Here is a 17,600-nt window from a genome sequence, read left to right on the forward strand (position 1 = left end):
TTCCAAGGCGCCTGCGCTAAACCGGCTTCTCGGCGCCATTTTGTCTGAGCGGTGGTGGTCGCAGCTCTATCGCATTTTTATGTTTCTGGCGAGAGGAGAGCCGAGGCTTCATCCCATAGATTCATTTTAGTGCGGCACCTATCCGCCGTTCACTCCAGGACAGCACCTAGTGAAGGTCGGAGGAGTCGCGGACTTGTCAAAAAGGTCGGTTGGAAGCTGTGGTTGTCCGAGTGACTGGGGGATGGCGCAGCTTTAGCGGCACCGGCACCGGAAGTGGACGGGCCGCGCGGCGGCCATGGCAAAGTAAGGTCTCTCTGCGGCGGTGGGGGGGGGGGGGTGGGGCGGGATGAAAGGGGCGAGGCTTCCTCTCCCGCCGCGAGAGAGAAAGGGGCGGAGGAGATGTGCAGGTCTCTTTCTCCGGGCGGGTCCTTTGCATGCCTCTCCAGAGATTTTCTGGAGTCTCCTCTCCGATCACTTCTTCCTCCCTTTGGAAGTGCGTTTCGGGAACTTGTCATATCGTCCAGCCAAGTGCCACCCGCTGTGGGCGCCTCCTTAATTAACGCGGGGAAAGGCAAGGTGCTTGGACCCATCTGCGTGGGGAGAGAGATTTCCGCGTGCTCCTCAACACGATTAAGCGTTGAGGAACCTGCAGAAAGCTGCAGGGTGGGGAGTTCACTGGCTAGCCCAGACTCTGCTACTCTAACCTTAGATAGGCGGCTGTGCCTTTTGGCACGGGGCTGATGCTACTCTGAAAGGAAATAGTAGTGGTTTTGTAGGGACTGAAAACATCTTAAATAAGAGGACCTCCCCTATAGGAACTTTGTTCGGGGCAGCCACTGATTTTGTACCTTTAGCAGAATCTTTGTGTTCTGTTTAAAAAAACACATTTGAAATGGTGGAAATGGAGTTTGAATTGTCAAGTTGTTTTAAAGAATGAAATAAAAAAAATGTGAAATATCGTCGAAAATCCACGTTGATTAAACTTACTCAAAAAGAATACCTAAAATTTTCATTCATAGCAGTGATTTTTCTCAAAATTACTTAAGAAAGTGGACTGTAGGTATTTTTAAGTGACCTAGGCACACTGGTCTGGATAGCTGCTTAAAATTATGCTCCTAATGCCTCTCTTTTGAACCCTATTGCTGTATTGATGGGTATCCAGACTAGAAACGATTGTGTGATTTAATAACTTCTTGGGGTTTTTTTTGGCAGTTGGTCTGAAGAAAACAAGACTTTCAGTGACATATCCTAAGTATTACTGAGGTGAGTTATAATTTCTGTAAAAATCTTTAGAATTGGGTAGACTGGAAAAGTTTTTATGGACCAGTGCTGTGTACCAACAGAGCCATAAATAGCGAAAATGGAAGAACAGTCATTGAAAGAAGCTTCGTTTGGTCAGGGGTTCAAATGAATCTGTATAATTAGCTTTCTGATGTGATCTTGTAGAATGAAATCTCAAATTTAGCACATACTTATGAATTTATCCATTCATGTAGTTCCCATTTCTAAATTTTTAAATATTTAATATTTTTATCACAGAATAATATGAACATTTTCAGGATTTCTTTTTTCCTTACTAAAAAATTTTAGTGTGTAGAAAAGATATGTCATTAAAAGTTTAAAAGAGAAGTGATTTATTTTTTCTTAGTAAAATAGTAAAACAATACAATACTGCTGAACTGTCCAGGGGGTAATCACCTATAATTCCACTCCCAACTTAAAAGTACTATCTGATCCAAATAATGCATGTCAGTGAGCATTGGGAAATTACTAAAAAGCCAAAAGAAGAAAACAAAAATATCTTGTATTCCTTCCACCAAAAGGTAATTATAGTTTATACTGTAGTTACATATAATGCAGAGGGGTTTCTCATTTTCATCAGCTTTGCTTTATAAAATAAAGGTCATTCTAGCTGTGCTCATTTTGTCACTCATGTTTTCTTCTTTATGGAAAATACTGGGAACATGGGAAACATTTTGTCCATAAAGCATTTTTCATGGTTGCATAGTGCTCTATAGGATAGATGTACCGTACTTTATATAATCTGATACCTTAATTTTTCTATAATAGCAATGTAATGTTTGGTATCTTTGTGCGTGTTTTACAAGAGATTTTGCCTGAGAACTGTCGTCTGTGGCTAAAATACCTAGGCATTCTGTACATTCCTGATTATTTGGAATAAACTCCTAGAAATGGAAATAAAAGGCCAAAAGGATTATACATTTAAGGCTTTAGTCTTTGTACAATTGTCCATCAGAAAGCGTTGTTCTTACTGCACTTATATTTTTTGCTGTCCTTTTTCCTTTTCCCCCCTATTTTTTTTTTTTTTGCTTTATTTTTTAATTTTCTCTCCTGGGTCTCTTTATTCAAGTAGAATTATAATTTTTAAGTCACACATAGAGTAAAATAATTCTGAGAATTTTTATTGGACCTTACAAGTGATTTCTTAAATTTAATATATTTTTGACTCTAGTTAGGTATTTGTATAGTGGAATATTTTGCTACACAGAAGTGACATTTAGAGGATACTAAAAACAAATACTGTTTTTATGATATAGTTAGTGAGTTTATTTTATGTTTCCTCATAGCTTTCCTTAAAGTTTTCCATCTTTATGTGTATTCTCCTGGTGCTTTTGTACCCTCATAGTACCCTTTATATTGTCTCTCATCACGTTTGTTTTGCAGTTGTTAGGCTCTTTATTTGAGACTCCACTCCCAGAGGGCAGCAACTGAGATTTTTATCACTGTTATGTTTCCCTACCTGATACATGATAGGTGCTTTGTCAGTGTTTGTTATGAACCTGTATGCACTCTTGTAAAATATGTGAAATAAACCAACTTAATGTTTTCTTTAACAGTAATACTTTTCTAAGAACTTGTAATGTTCCACAGATGATGCTGTCTTAGCCTTCAAAATTCTTATAATGATCCAAATACTTGTTTTAATATTGATTTGTAATTGTTAATGTAATACAGATTTAGAGAGCCCATTGAGAATTCTTGAGGATTTTAGATATATTAATGGAAGGTGACTATAGATGAATATTAACTGGACAGTCACTAGACCATCTTTTAGGTATTAATGAGAGAAAATTCATTATGATAGATTTGTTTTTCGTAACCTATTTCAATGAGCCCAAACTAATAGAATAATGTTCCCTACAAAATCAAAATCATCAAAATTTTTAATGGTGTGTCAATGATGAAAAGCTATTTTGAAAGCAGAATGCTTTATTTATTTGGTCAAGGCTTCAAATGAAGCTATGTAATTAGGTTCTTAAGGTAGTATTTTACACTGAAATCTCAAAATTAGAACATTCCTATGGATTAGTTTATCCATTCATGTGGTTCCCATTTCTGGATTTTTAATCACGGAACATTGAACATTTTCCTGATTTTTTTTGAGCCCATGTTAAAATAGTTGACATACAGGGATCTCATCAGTAAAAGTGTTTAGAATGGAAGTATTTGTTTCTTTGTTTTTTAAGGAGATTATAAAATAGTCTATGTTCTGAGGACTGTGGCATACTCAAAACTAAAGGAAGTCTTTGTCTTTTAGAATAAACCTCATTTTGTGGGAAAATGAAGGAATATGTTCCAGTTTTAAAAGACCTGGATCTGCTATTGAAAATTGTATTTCTGGTATGTAGTTTTACTTTGCCTTTTATTTAGTAATTAAGATCGGCTGTTGCTATTTTATGTATGTATGTCACGTATACATGTATCTTGAAAAATGATCAAATTTGTTCCACCGTACAGTTTCTGTAAATGTCTATGTTGAGAAATAGAACAGATTGCTGTGTTGAATGTACCTGCTCTCCTAATAGTTTTGTTATTTTTTGGAAAGTTACATAATTTGCTTATTTGTTAACAAAGCAATCTTTGCAATCCCTGTATAGTCTTTTTGCCCTATTAGGTGTCACTGCTGATTTTTATGGCCACCTGGAGGCATAGATGCCTGGGGTTTTTCCACATATAATTCAAACTAGAGTGACGTCGTATTGTAGGATTTGGATTCAAGCTGATCTAGGTATCTGGTGGTGTTTCTACATGGCAAGGATCTATGTTCAAGGAGCTTATTGTTAATAAAAGAAAACATAATTAAACACGGAAAGTTAATATAGTTATTTCAAAAGATTCAATTTAGGTAGGTTTTTAAAGATTTAAATCATGGCTTACGAGAATAATAGATTTGTCAAAGTTCAGTATACAATCAGATCTAATTGTTTTTTAAAAGCCAAATTGTAGTTTTGGTTTTTTTTCTTGTTTGTTTGGGTTCTTTTTGAGGGAGGATTAGAGGCAGAGGAAGAGAGAGAATCTTAAGCAGGCAAGCAAGCTCCATGCCCAGCACAGAGCCCGATACAGGGCTCTATCTCACAACCCTGAGATCATGACCTGAACCAAAATAAGAGTCAGACACTTAACTGACTGAGCCACCCAGGCGCCCCAAGCCACATTGTTTTATAATGCAGAACAAGAAGAAATTTACTTCGTGATCATTGAAGGATTTTCAAGGTTAGTGAGATATAATTTGTAAAATTAGAAGGGACAATCTTAGACTTTCTTAGTGGATGGAAAGTTGTGATCAAGAATTCAGTTATATGAAGAAAGCTATGTTTGGGGTAGTAAATAAACCAATTTGGAGAAGATGGGTGACTAAAGATTACAAGGGGAAAATTGTGTGAGGCCAGTTTATCAACATTTCTAGAATTAGCTGCACATCAGGAATTATATGGGGTGCTTGTCCTCTATACAGGTTTGGGAACCTAAGAGGGCCTTGAAAGCTGGGATTGAGCAGGAAATGAAAATTATTTTTGTTCTATTCTCAAATTTTACAAACCAAAATGGAACTAAAAAAAAAATCACTTTTAATCCCACTCTAACATCAGATTTTTAAAATTTCCATCTTCCTTGTTCGTATGCATATTTTTCCTTTATAATTAGATGAACTTTTATTTTTCGTTGTTCCTTTAACATTGTAATAAGCATTCAATGTGACCAACAGTCCCTGTTATAATTTTAATGTCTGAAGGTACTTCATCAGACTGTTTCAACTTCATTCTTCTGTTGCTTGACCTTTTGGGTTTCTGGTTTTTCAGTATTGTGTTATAATTATCATCTGTGTGCATACAGTATCTTCTGTCTTTTGGACCGTTCTTTTAGGATTAATTGTCCCTCCCTAAGTTTAGCTGTCAGCATTGGGTAGCCTGTAATTATAATCATTTTTGCTAATTTAATAGGTGCATAATATGTTGAGCTCTCCTTTTCTTTGTAGTATTTTTGTTGTTAACTAGTGAAGTGGGACCTTTTTCTGTAATTTCACTTACTGATTCATAGTAATAGACAAGTTCTGTCTTCAAGATCTCTATCCATTTATGTAGCAGTCTTGATATTTTATTTAATTCTTTGAGTTTGTTATATATTTAGTAGTAATTTGCTGCAGATATGTTTCCATACAGTCTTCCTTTTTAATTTTAGTTATTTTTCTTGAGGGTTTTTGAATAAACACAGAGAGGTACAATGTACCTAAGATGTATTATTGGAAAATCATTTGGAAACAGTGTCCAGTGTGACTGAAGAAATGACACAGGAATTAGAGGTAGAGAGACAGTTAAGATACTGTTGCAGTGGGGGCACTGCAGTTGATTAAGTATTCCGTTAAGTGTTCTGAGCCCTGCTGAGTGTTCTGAGCCCTGCGGTGGGCTCTGTGTGGAGTCTGCTTGGGTTTCTCTCCCCCTCCCCCCTCCTGCTCTAGTGCCCTCTCTCTAAATCTTAAAAAGATAAATAAATAAAGATACTGTTGCAGTGCATCAGCATGCTTGAAACTAAAGTAGGACCTGGAGAAAGAGGAAGGAATAGGTGAGCAAGAGATTTTGGGGGTGGGGGGGAGGGAGAAAAAGAGTTGGCAGCATGTGATCTCTACTTGATTACAGAGGTAAAGAAGAAAACAAAACACTCTAGATTTTAAAGAGGGGGGAATAGTTCATACCTTTAACAAATTTGGAAGGTCAGGAAAGGCCACTGATTAGTGAGGAAAATGAAATCAGTTTTAAACATGCTAGTTAGAGCTTGAAATGTCTGGTAAGCATTTATTCTTTATCAAAGTACCTTTGAGGTCCCTAACTGGGACAAGGCAAATGCTCTACCTTACATTGTTTTCTGTATTTTGAATTCTTTTTTTTTTTTTAAGATTTTATTTATTCATTTATTTGAGAGAGTGAGAGAGAGAGAGAGCACATGAGAGGGGGGAAGGTCACAGGGAGAAGCAGACTCCCCGCCGAGCAGGGAGCCCGATGCGGGACTCGATCCTGGGACTCCAGGATCATGACCTGAGCCGAAGGCAGTTGCTTAACCAACTGAGCCACCTAGGCGCCCTTGTATTTTGAATTCTAATTCCATCCTTCCATTAGATTTTAGTGTTTTTATCAAGGCTTTCTTATTTCTGATCTTTAGAGTACAACCTGGCTGCCTCAGTCAGAAGAGCATGCGACTCTTGATCTCAGGATGGTGAGTTTGAGCCCCACATTGGGTTTAGAGATTACTTAATAAATAAACAAAAAAATAAATAAAGTACAACTTAAATTGAAAAGTTAAAGTGGATTAGTAAGTAAAATAAGTGCAGGGAAGCCAGATGATTCTCAGACTAAAGGGGAGAGGTCAGTTCTTCGTTATTTAAAAAAATACAGTTTTAAGATAACATCTTAAGGCGCCTGGGTGGCTCAGTTGGTTAAGCGACTGCCTTCGGCTCAGGTCATGATCCCGGAGTCCTGGGATCGAGCCCCACATCGGGCTCCCCCTTCTCTGTGGGGAGCCTGCTTCTCTCTCTGCCTCTGCCTGCCACTCCCCCTGCTTGTGCTCATTCTCTCTCTCTCTGTCAAATAAATAAATAAAATCTTTAAAAGAAAAAAAAAAGATAACCTCTTACAAAATATATGTATGCTTTTAAAGTGTTCAGATATGTGGGGTGAAATATCTTCCCCTCTTTTTTCCAGTGGACTAAATTTTGTGTGTTTTCTTTTAATTGTCTTTTAACAAAATACAGAGAGGTAACAGATGTGTGTGGAACATGAATGTTTAGCTAAGAGTCTTTAAATATCTAAAATCTAAGTAAAAATGTTAATTGTCTTGTTTTTGGAAACCACTTTTATTTTATCACTTATACTGATAAGGAAGGGCTTGAACAATTAGAAATATTTAAAAAAAAAACAATTAGAAATAAAACATGGATGGGGCGCCTGGGTGGCTCAGTCGTTAAGCATCTGCCTTCGGCTCAGGTCATGATCCCAGGGTCCTGGGATCGAGCCCCGCATTGGGCTCCCTGCTTTGCGGGGAAGCCTGCTTCTCCCTCTCCCACTCCCCCTGCTTGTGTTCCCTCTCTCGCTGTGTCTCTCTCTCTGTTAAATAAATAAATAAATAAAATCTTAAAAAAGAAAACATGGATTAGGCTAATTTTTGAGTATTCTTCAAGAAGAGCTTACTTTTACTAGTTAACTCTCTCGGTCCCTTTTTTCTTAGGGCTTTAGAAAATCTTATGTTTTCTGCTCTTTAGCAAGGGAAGAGTTATGATTTTTTTTTTAGAAAAAACAAGCTTTTTAAATATCAGTTTATCAATCATAATATTAATTTTTTTTCCCTTTTTCTTTTTGATTTGCCTTTTTAATCCATTTTTATAAAACTTAACCCATTTGGGATATGAACTTATGAAATTTGAGCCACTTTGTTACATATATCAAAATTGTCTTTGATCTCATTTAAATAAGCATTTAAAAATTTTTCCCATCATAGTGCTGGCTTTGAGTTACAAAACAATCTGTTTACAGATTGAGGAAAAAGTAATTAATACATTCAGAAACATTTATGCATTATAACATTTTCAGCATTTTTTGTTTGCAATGAGAATGTGGTTATTTGTATGTTTCCATTGCTTTCCTTTTATTAATCCCTTAACTTTGATACCTTTTACTTTTCAAAGATTGAGTGATTGGAGCTACTTACAGGATTTAGGTCTTCTCTGGGCCCCAATTAGAATGATAGCTTTTAGGGGCGCCTGGGTGGCTCAGTCACTAAGTGTCTGCCTTCGGCTCAGGTCATGATCCCAGAGTCCTGGGATTGAGCCCCGCATTGGGCTCTCTGCTCAGCGGGAAGCCTGCTTCTCCCTCTCCCACTCCCCCTGCTTGTGTTCCCTCTCTCGCTGTGTGTCTCTCTGTCAAATAAATAAATAAAATCTTAAAAAAAAAAAAAAAAGAATGATAGCTTTTAAAAATAGTTCAGGGATAGCAAAGAAGATACTTCCAGCTTTAGAATGTGTAGGTGTGGCCAGGCTTTTTGTGAGAAGGGTGGTTTACAACAAATTTCTTAACTTCTCTGCCGCATCTGTAAAATGGGGATAATATATGTAGAACTGCCCTGACAATGTTGGAATTACTATTAAATGAGTTAATACGTGTAAAGTGCTTAGAATGATGCCAAGTGTTTAGGAAGCAATCAGATATTAGGTGGTGTTAGTGTGTCTGATGCTGTTACGTACTGTCACTCTGGCAGCTTTTAAAAGAATATGTTATATTTATATACAGAAATAAAGCTTCTAGACTCTGCCTCCCATTCTAGACCTCCCAGTCTAGACCTAGCATTCTAGACCTCTCTCTCCAAACTAATTTGCAGTCACACTAAAACTATCATGGCTCCCCTGTACAAACTCTGTGTTTTCCCTGGTCTTTGTTTTTATTTACACTTTTCCCACAATCTAGAATGTTCCTGTATCACCACATAGTCAAAGCTTTTTTTTTTTTTTTTTAAGATTTTTATTTATTTATTCATGAGAGACAGAGAGAGAGGCAGAGGGAGAAGCAGGCTCCCAAGGAGCAGGGAGCCCAATGTGGGGCTCGATCCCAGGACCCTGGGATCATGACCTGAGCCGAAGGCAGACGCTTAACCATCTGAGCCATCAGGTGCCCCAAAGACTGCTTTTTAAGTGAAACTTTTGTTGATAACCTCTACAGCTATAGGTCATCTGTCCATATGAATTTCATATATTCTTAACATGATTCCTGTCACTTTCTGTCTTACATTGTAGCTTTTTATTCACTTAGATATCCCTTCACTAAATTCAGACATCCTTATAGACAGAGAACTGTACCTTATACACTTTTGTAAGTTTAGAACCTGTCGCAAACCTTGGCACTTAGGCACTCACTTGTGGAGTGAAAGCTTACAAGATGTATAGTAATCTAAAAGGTGATATTTAATAGACAAATGCATGTTAGTAAAAATATGCTTTGTCAGTGTTTGTACACTAGGAACATCTTGCCTGTTCAGTTACTTAAAATGACGCACTTGAGGTTTTAGAATTAAGTCAGATTCAGGAACATAATAGGGAGTAGAGCACTAGGGGGACTGTCCACAGGTCAAGGGTTTTCATTAGAATGTTTTTGTGCTGTTTTTTAAAAGGTGGTATATCTAATTAACAACCAGAGGTATTGGAGGTTTGGTTTGGTTTTGTTTTTTTAAGTAACTGATTTTTCACCCGCCCACCAATCTTCCTTATCAACAGTAGTCCAAATTTGTGAAAAGTTTGGCCAGGGCTTAGAATACATCTGCTGCCAATGACAGAACATATAAGCCACCTGGCTCAATCAGTAATCTCACTTTACAAGTAACAAGTTTTCTTACCACCATAATGCCTCTAAGCATGGAAAGTAGAGGTACTCAGAAGAGGAACTGGGTGAGATATTTCATGAGGACACTTACTTGATCCTCAGTTACTGAAATGTTGAGAGGGTCTTGACCTCTAGATTTAGAAGAAATGGGAATGGTGGGAAATGGGATAAGTTAAAATATCAGGCTGTTAGGCATTCATAAAGCTAAAGTGGCAAGTATGTACTCTTAGCTCAAAAATTCTCCGAATTTCTACAATAGTTCAGTGGGATGTTGGATTGAATAAGCATCTTAACATAGGAACACTGGATTTGAAAACCATATGTTCTGTGTTCTAATCATAAGCCTGTTCTCCTTGGTTGTGACCTGGGATACATTACTCTGCTTGAGTATCTGCTTTTAGAGATAAAGGGCACGGGGCTAGATACTTACAGCTCTTAATATACTTGAGAGTTCCAGTCCAGCACCATATTTTTCAAATAAGAATTACCAAGCATGCTTCTAATACCTTTATGTCCCTGAAAGGTTAACTGATTTTTAACAGCCTGTGAGAATCTGAATCAGATGTATCAGGTATTGACCCAATAATTTTATCACTTAAGGAAGTTGCTGCTATTCCTGTCCCATGGGATTCTTATCACATAGGATCAAATTCTGACAGAAGCTTTAATGTCCTACCTACCTCACTGTTTTAGTTAATAGGCATTCTAATTGCTTTCATTGTTTGGTAAGACAGGTAGCTGAAATAATAGCTAAGGAAGATCACTAATTTCATTACAGTGAAGTTTCTATTTTGTGTATGTGTGTGTACTGACCACACACAACAAATGAAAGTACAGTGTTCTCCAGTATTTTCTCTGGTAGTTCACTTTTTTTTTTTTTAAGCCTATTATGACTGACAGAATTGATTTCATGACTTACTGTGGACCTCAGCCTGCTTTTTGGGTGGGAAAAATGGACTAGATAATAATGCCTTACATCATTTGTTAGTCTAACATTTACGAGGCACTTTGATATACTGCTATACTCATAAGTGTGATAGCTTAAAAGTTAAGATAGAACAAGATAGAAATTGTTACCTGGAAATACTTCTAGTTTCAACAGCAATGGAATTGGGCTGTGGGGGTTGAGGGAGGATGGAGGGAGCAGCTGAAAGAAGGCATGGAGGGGGGTTCATTTTCTTTTTTTCTTTTCAGTGGCTTATGGTATGTTTCATGGTGTGTTATTGAGTCTGTTCATCCTAATGGCCCACTTACGGATTTATATTTATTTGTGTTTGGGGCTACCCAATCCTGTTGAAGCATAAACAAAATCTTTTCTCCCAAGTTGATTCCCTCAAACCAAACCAAAAATCTTATTTTTTTTTCCTTTTAATATTTGTTTCTTAGTTTTATGTGTAGTCCTAAAATTGCTTCCAGTGTTTGTATAATTTTGGTGGCTTAGATCTTGGTCAGACAGGATTGGGGGGGTGGATTTGAAAGAATGTAACAGAAATAAAAGCCATCCCCATTTCTTATTCTCAGTGAATTGTGTGATAATTGTCCTTAAGACCTTTAAATTGCCAAGGGAACCTTGGTAATCAAGGCAAATTTTTTGTTTTCCTCTTATATGTGAAGTTCTGCATTTTATTACACAGTCATGAAAAAATAGTTTGTTAACCAGTAAATACGTAAGCTACAGAACTTGCTCCTATATGCTGCCAAGTACTTCCTGTTTTGTCAGATTTCCATTTAGGGGAAAGAATGGATTTAGAGTAGACGAGCCTGAGTTTCATGTTTAAAGCATCTCTCCTGAATTTCAGTTTGGAAGATGTCCAGATATCTAGATGGGGTGGGGATGAGAAGATGGCACATCGTGTTTACAAGTGATTTGTCAGAAAGCTTCATTTGGCTTTATATCCTGGAAGAGAGGGTTGCCAGGAAGGAAAAGAAACTTTTTGTTGTCAGAAATAATTAGTGCGTGACTTGCCAACTTTGTGGCTTGCCTTTAGGCTTTCCATGTCAAATGTATTTCAGTTAGTGAATGAATCATTATATTGCCTGCAAAGGAAGGATCTGTGTTCATTTCTAGTAGACTTTCTCTCTAGAAATATCGAAAAACTTCCATTCAACCACACATTTACTCCTTTTTCAGTAGGGACAGGTAAAAGGTCAATGGTGATTCAAATAGAAATTGGCTACATTGTGAATATTGAATATCTTTGGAGGAAGAGTTTGCAGTAAAATGATTTTAAGAATTCTTTTGCAACTGAAATAGTAAATAGAACATTTAGTTATATGGGACTAATTATCTGTTACTTTTTTTTTTTTTTTTAATTTATTTAAGTAATCTACACCCAACCTGGGGCTGGAACTTAGGACCCTGAGATCAAAAGTTACATGCTCTTCCAACTGAGCCAGCCAGGCACCTCTGTCTGTTAACTTTTTTCTCTTGTGAAATGAACTTCTAATTAGGTGTTAACAGAATGTGTTAGTGGAACATACTTTCAATGTAAACCGGAATCCCCTCATATTGCTGGTAAGGGAATCTTGTATTAAGGTTCTTTTGCCGTGTGGAACCAAGTTCTATAAAATTTTCTTTGACCAAATTGACCTGATCTTCCTTAAGTCAGAGCTTTGTTTCTCTTTCTTGACCTGTCAGTAAAATAAGAAAATGCTGTTTAATCCCTGTGCATTTATGCTTTTTGTCCACCCTCATGTTGGAAATGTTCAGGAAATTGATACCAAATCATGAGATATTTGAAACCATCTACTATAAAGTTTCTACCAGAAACTTTCCTTTTCATCGTCTAGGTATGTGTTCCTATTTCTAAGACCTGTGTTTCTCTAAAATCCAGGGAAAAAAAGTTTTCATCAATAACCATCATGCCCTACAGCTTCATTCTCCATTTTGCTTTATAACAGAAATCTCATCTCTTGAAACCCTTTAACTGTCTCTGTTATATTCTCCTTTTACTAAATCCAAATCAGTGATTCTCAAATTTTAGTGTATTCACAAGCATCACACCAGATACTTGTTCAAAATCCAAATCCTGGGCCTCACGTCAGACCTTGTAAATTCAGATCTGTGGAGAATTCTTAGTTCTTTGAATCGGATGGAAAAACCGTTATGCATTCCCACTGTCATCTAGATTCTCTTCCTCATAGTCTTATATAGATTAGCCTTTTTACTTTGTTTCAATTATTAGCATCTCAGAAGTTTTTTTCTGCTAATTATTGACATCTATAGTTTTTCTCCTAAATTCACTGATTGGAGATCTTATCCACCAGATCTCTAGGAAACTGTCCTAGATTCCCTTCCTTGTTTATCAGAATTTATCTTCCTCCCCCTTCCCAAAGTACACATTTGAAGTTCAGTGTGTGTGTGTGTATTACACACAGTATATGTATTCATATTAAAGCATGCACACATGGGGCACCTGCCTGTCTCAGTTGGTAGAGCATACATCTCTTGATCTCACGGTTGTAAGTTCGAGCCCCCCATTGGGTGTAGAGATTACTTAAAAATAAAATCTTTTTTTTTTTTTTTAAGATTTTATTTATTTGACAGAGAGAGACACAGCAGGAGAGGGAACACAAGCAGGGGGAGTGGGAGAGGGAGAAGCAGGCTCTCTGCTGAGCAGGAAACCCGATGTGGGGCTCGATTCCAGGACACTGGGATCATGACCTGAGCCGAAGGCAGACACTTAACGACTGAGCCACCCAGGCACCCCCAAAAATAAAATCTTTAAAAAACAAACCCCACAAAAGTTCATTATGCTACTTCTTTTTTTTTAAGATTTTATTGAGCCTGAGCTGGGGGGCTGGGAGAGGAAGAATCAGGCTCCCTGCTTAGCAGGGAGCCCAATGCCAGCCAGTCTCAGGACCCCGGTATCATGACCTGAGCCAAGGGCAGACCCTTAACCAGTTGAGCCACCCAGGCACCCTGTACTTCTTTTTTACCAAAAGACCTACATTGGTACCTGTTAATGCTACCAAAAGAAGCCTGAAGAAGATTTTCACTTTTACCAAAAAAGGGCAAAAAGCAAAAATTGTTCAGTGTGTTTTGCAGCAAGCTGTTAGCATGTACCCTGACAGGGAGGGTGGCAGTGCAAGGCTCCTACCCTGAGAACTACACTCTGCATCAAGCCGCCATACCTTTGAATGTGTCTGTGAGCTTCTGCCTTTTATCTCCATATATTTTGTGCATCTGTTAGCAAGATGCATGCTAAAGTATCAGAAAGGATTAAGAAAGGTTATTTTGGGGGCTTGGGAATGGTCAAAAATTTTTCAATATAAATTGTAATTTCTTCACTTTATGCCATTTTGGCTTATGAAAGGTTTCATAGGAACCTTCTACTTCTACTTTTCTAGATGGCAGGGGAAACCTGTACCTTGCTAATGATTTTTAAATGTTTTCCCCACTGGGTAAAGAATGTATCTTACTTGTTTATATATATATATTTTTTTAAAGATTTTATTTATTTGAGAGAGAGAGAATGAGAGAGAAAGAACACATGAGAGGGGATAGGGTCAGAGGGCGAAGCAGACTCCCTGCCAAGCAGGGAGCCCAATGCGGGACTTGATCCAGGGACTCCAGGATCATGACCTGAGCCGAAGGCAGTCGCTTAACCAACTGAGCCACCCAGGCGCCCTAACTTGTTTATATTTAATCTTTCCTGGCAATATGATACGTTATAGGCATCCAGATGTTTGTATTCAATCTTGCTATCACTTGGTTGCTACTGACGTGATAGGTTATTGTCTTTATGCCTCCAGTTCTTGTATACCATTTCACTTTCTCTAAATTATTAGTATTTCCTTGATGCTTTTTTTTTTTTAAGATCTTATTGTTGGAGAGGGAGGAAGAGGGAGAAAGAATCTGAAGCAGACTCTGTGCCCTGAGCACAGAGCCCTGGGGCTCCACTCCACGACCACGAGATCATGACCTGAGCTGCGACCAAGAGTGGGACACTTAGCCGACTGAGCCATCCAAGCGCCTGTTCTTGGTGATGTCTTAAGAATAATCCTCTCAGCATACATTGGTCTTGAAGCCTTGTTGGCTTTTCCTGGTTAAAAGTTTTTAATAATTCCCTTTCCCATATGGATTATTAGTTGAAATCCCTACTTAAATGAATCTTCCTAAAATTGTGTTTCCGCATAATGAAAATCAGAGTTCAAATCATACACTTCAAACACAAACTCAAGATGTGTAAGGACCCTTGCTATTCAACAACTTTTATGTATTAACCACAGTACACCGGCTTTTACTTTTTAAAAGAGTTGGGTGTTTGGGGCGCCTGGGTGGCTCAGATGGTTAAGCTTATCTGCCTTCGGCTCAGGTCATGATCCCAGGGTCCTGGGAATGAGCCCTGCATCAGGAGCCTGCTTCTCCCTCTCCTTCTATTGCTCCCCCTGCTTGTGCTCTCATTCTCTTTGTAAAATAAATACAATTATAAAAAATTAAAAAAATAAGAGAGTTGGGTGTTTATGGAGTGGAAGGATACATAGAAATATGGTGGTTACCTCTTGAAAGGGGTGGTATAGTTTGAGAAGATACTTAGTTTTGTTTATTTGAATTGTCTGTTCAAATATTTGCCCATTTTTGTTTTGTTTTTAGAGGGAGAGGGAGAATCTTAAGTGCTGGAGCCCACAGGGGGCTCAGTCTCACAATCCCAAGATCATGACCTGAGCGGAAATCAAGAGTGGGACACTTTGAGCCACCCAGTTGCCCCCAGTATTTGCCCATTTTTGGATTGTTTTCTTATTGTTGGAATTTTGAGAGTTCTTTATACATTCTGGAAACATGTCCTGTGTCAGGTGATTTGCAAATATTTTCCCCTTATAGTTTGTCTTTGTTTTTTTCATTGTTTTGAGGAGAGCAGCAGCTTTCAATTGTGGTGAAATTGAGTATTTATGTATCATGTTTTTGGTATGGTATCTGAGAACCCTTTTTTAAAACAGTCTCAGAGATCTTGTTTTCTTCCTAGAAAGTTCTAGTTGAGGTATGTTTTGGTGTATGATCACTTTGACTTATGTATTTGGGTACAACTTATGATTTGGTTTTTGGTGTTTATTTTTGCATGTGGATGTCTAGTTGTCCCGGCACCATTTGTGAAAAAGCACTATCCTTCTCCACTGATTTACCTTTTCACTTTTGTTAATTGACCATTATTGTGAGTCTCTTTTTAGACTTCCTCTGTTCCATTAATATCTATTACATGAACTTTATAGTAAGTGTTCAGACCAGGTGGTGTGGGCCTTGTCTTCTTATTCAAAATTGTTTGAGCTATTCTAATTCCTTTTCCCGTATATATTTTAGAAAGAGCTTGTTGATTTCCTATCTCCCCCCCCCCTCCAAAAAAGAGCCTCTTGTAAACTGGGTTTTACATCATATCTAGAGATCAGGTTAGGGAAAATTGACAGTACTGAGACTTCTAATAAGTTTATGTAGTTCATTGTTGATATCACCGGTATTTTATAATTTTCCACATTGAGTCTTACACAAATTTAAATTTCTACCTAAGTATTCCTGTTTTTGATGCCATTTTAAATGGTACATAATCCTTACTTTATAGATGAGGAAATTAACTTACCAAAGGTGACACTATTATATGACAAAGCTCATTTGAAACTGACATGGGCTTTAAACTGCTATCCTGGTTTTAATTAGGATGTTAATTTTCTTATTCTGAAGCTGTTGTGGTAAGTGGTAGCAGAGAAGCCCTTCTTTTATTAAGAAAACTATCACAATAGTGCTTCTATTAAAAAAATTAATCCAGAGTTTATATATTTTCGGAGTTTGGGATTTCCAGAGCTGTCCCAAATCATAAACCATGTTCATTATTAGAAGCCCACAATGAATACAGTTGTGATCCAGTGTTTGAGAGGGGCAGAGGGAGAAAGAGGATCTTAAACAAGCTCCACCCTCAGCAGGGGGCCCAGTGCAGAACTTGATCTCAAGACCCAGAGGATCATGACCTGAGCCAAAATCAAGAGTTGGTGCTTAACTGACTGAGCCACCTAAGCTCCCCTCTTAAATAGTATGCCTTATCTTCCAGTTAACTAGGATTATTTTAATTTCAATTATTTATTATAAATTCATTTTTTAAAAATTTGTACCTTTAAGCGTTTGAATGCCTACTGTGTGGCTGCTCACACCCAGTGGAGATACCAAGATGATTTCTCAAACAACTTCCATGGGCAGGGCAGGGAAGGGGGGGTACTCTTAATTTATTACAGTGAGCACCATAATAGATGCATACACATGACAGTGGTAGAACAAAGGCTTTACTTGGTTGGGATTAAGAATAGCTGCACTCATACACACTTCATGGTTTGGAGTTCTCTTTTTAAAAAGAAAATAGTTTGGGGCGCCTGGGTGGCTCAGTCGTTAAGCGTCTGCCTTCGGCTCGGGTCATGATCCCAGGGTTCTGGGATCAAGCCCTGCATCGGGCTCCCTGCTCCGCGGGAGGCCTGCTTCTCCCTCTCCCATTCCCCCTGCTTGTATTCCCTCTCTCGCTGTGTCTTTCTCTGTCAAATAAATAAATAAAATCTTAAAAAAAAAAAAAAATAGTTTGACAACTTTTATGGGAAACACATAAAGGACTGAGAGGGAGAAATCTGACAATCATTTTAGAAAGCTTTCTTTGGCAGGTGGTACAAGTTCTTAAGAAAAACCACATAATCTAGGCATTGCAAATACAATATGGGTAATGGTAGAGTGCAGGAAAGTAAAAAGAGAGATCAAGTCTGGGTTCCATTTCCAAAGGTCAGGAATTCAGTAGAGAAATATCTGATTGAGTGTTCTACATTAAGATTTTTCATTTGTGGATTTTCTCTAGTTTCTTAATAGCATCTGGATAAGTGAGTGTTTTTACAAAATGAGAAGAAAATATTAATTCTTAATCTTAATTTGAAGTGCAAAACATATTGATGACCTACACAGCTTGATTTTTGTCATTTATT

General features: G+C 37.8%; 1 long non-coding RNA gene across 4 annotated transcripts in view; it reads left to right on the top strand.

Moving 5' to 3' along the window:
- The window catches only part of LOC115944496 (uncharacterized), a 23,584-nt gene continuing 5,984 nt past the window's right edge, over positions 1 to 17,600 (top strand). Inside the window, exons 1-4 of one of the 4 annotated variants that reach the window (XR_014148450.1) lie at positions 1 to 303; positions 1,213 to 1,263; positions 3,560 to 3,642; positions 6,454 to 6,507. This is a non-coding gene — a long non-coding RNA (uncharacterized LOC115944496). Of the gene's footprint in view, positions 304 to 1,212; positions 1,264 to 3,559; positions 3,643 to 6,453; positions 6,508 to 14,476; positions 17,509 to 17,600 lie in introns of those variants that run through there. The other 3 variants (XR_014148451.1, XR_004079042.2, XR_004079041.2) reach the window with 3 other exon arrangements.

This window comes from Leptonychotes weddellii, chromosome 9 (assembly GCF_054177405.1).
Source record: "Leptonychotes weddellii isolate Sample4059 chromosome 9, ASM5417740v2, whole genome shotgun sequence".
In the NCBI taxonomy this organism is placed as follows: domain Eukaryota; kingdom Metazoa; phylum Chordata; class Mammalia; order Carnivora; family Phocidae; genus Leptonychotes; species Leptonychotes weddellii.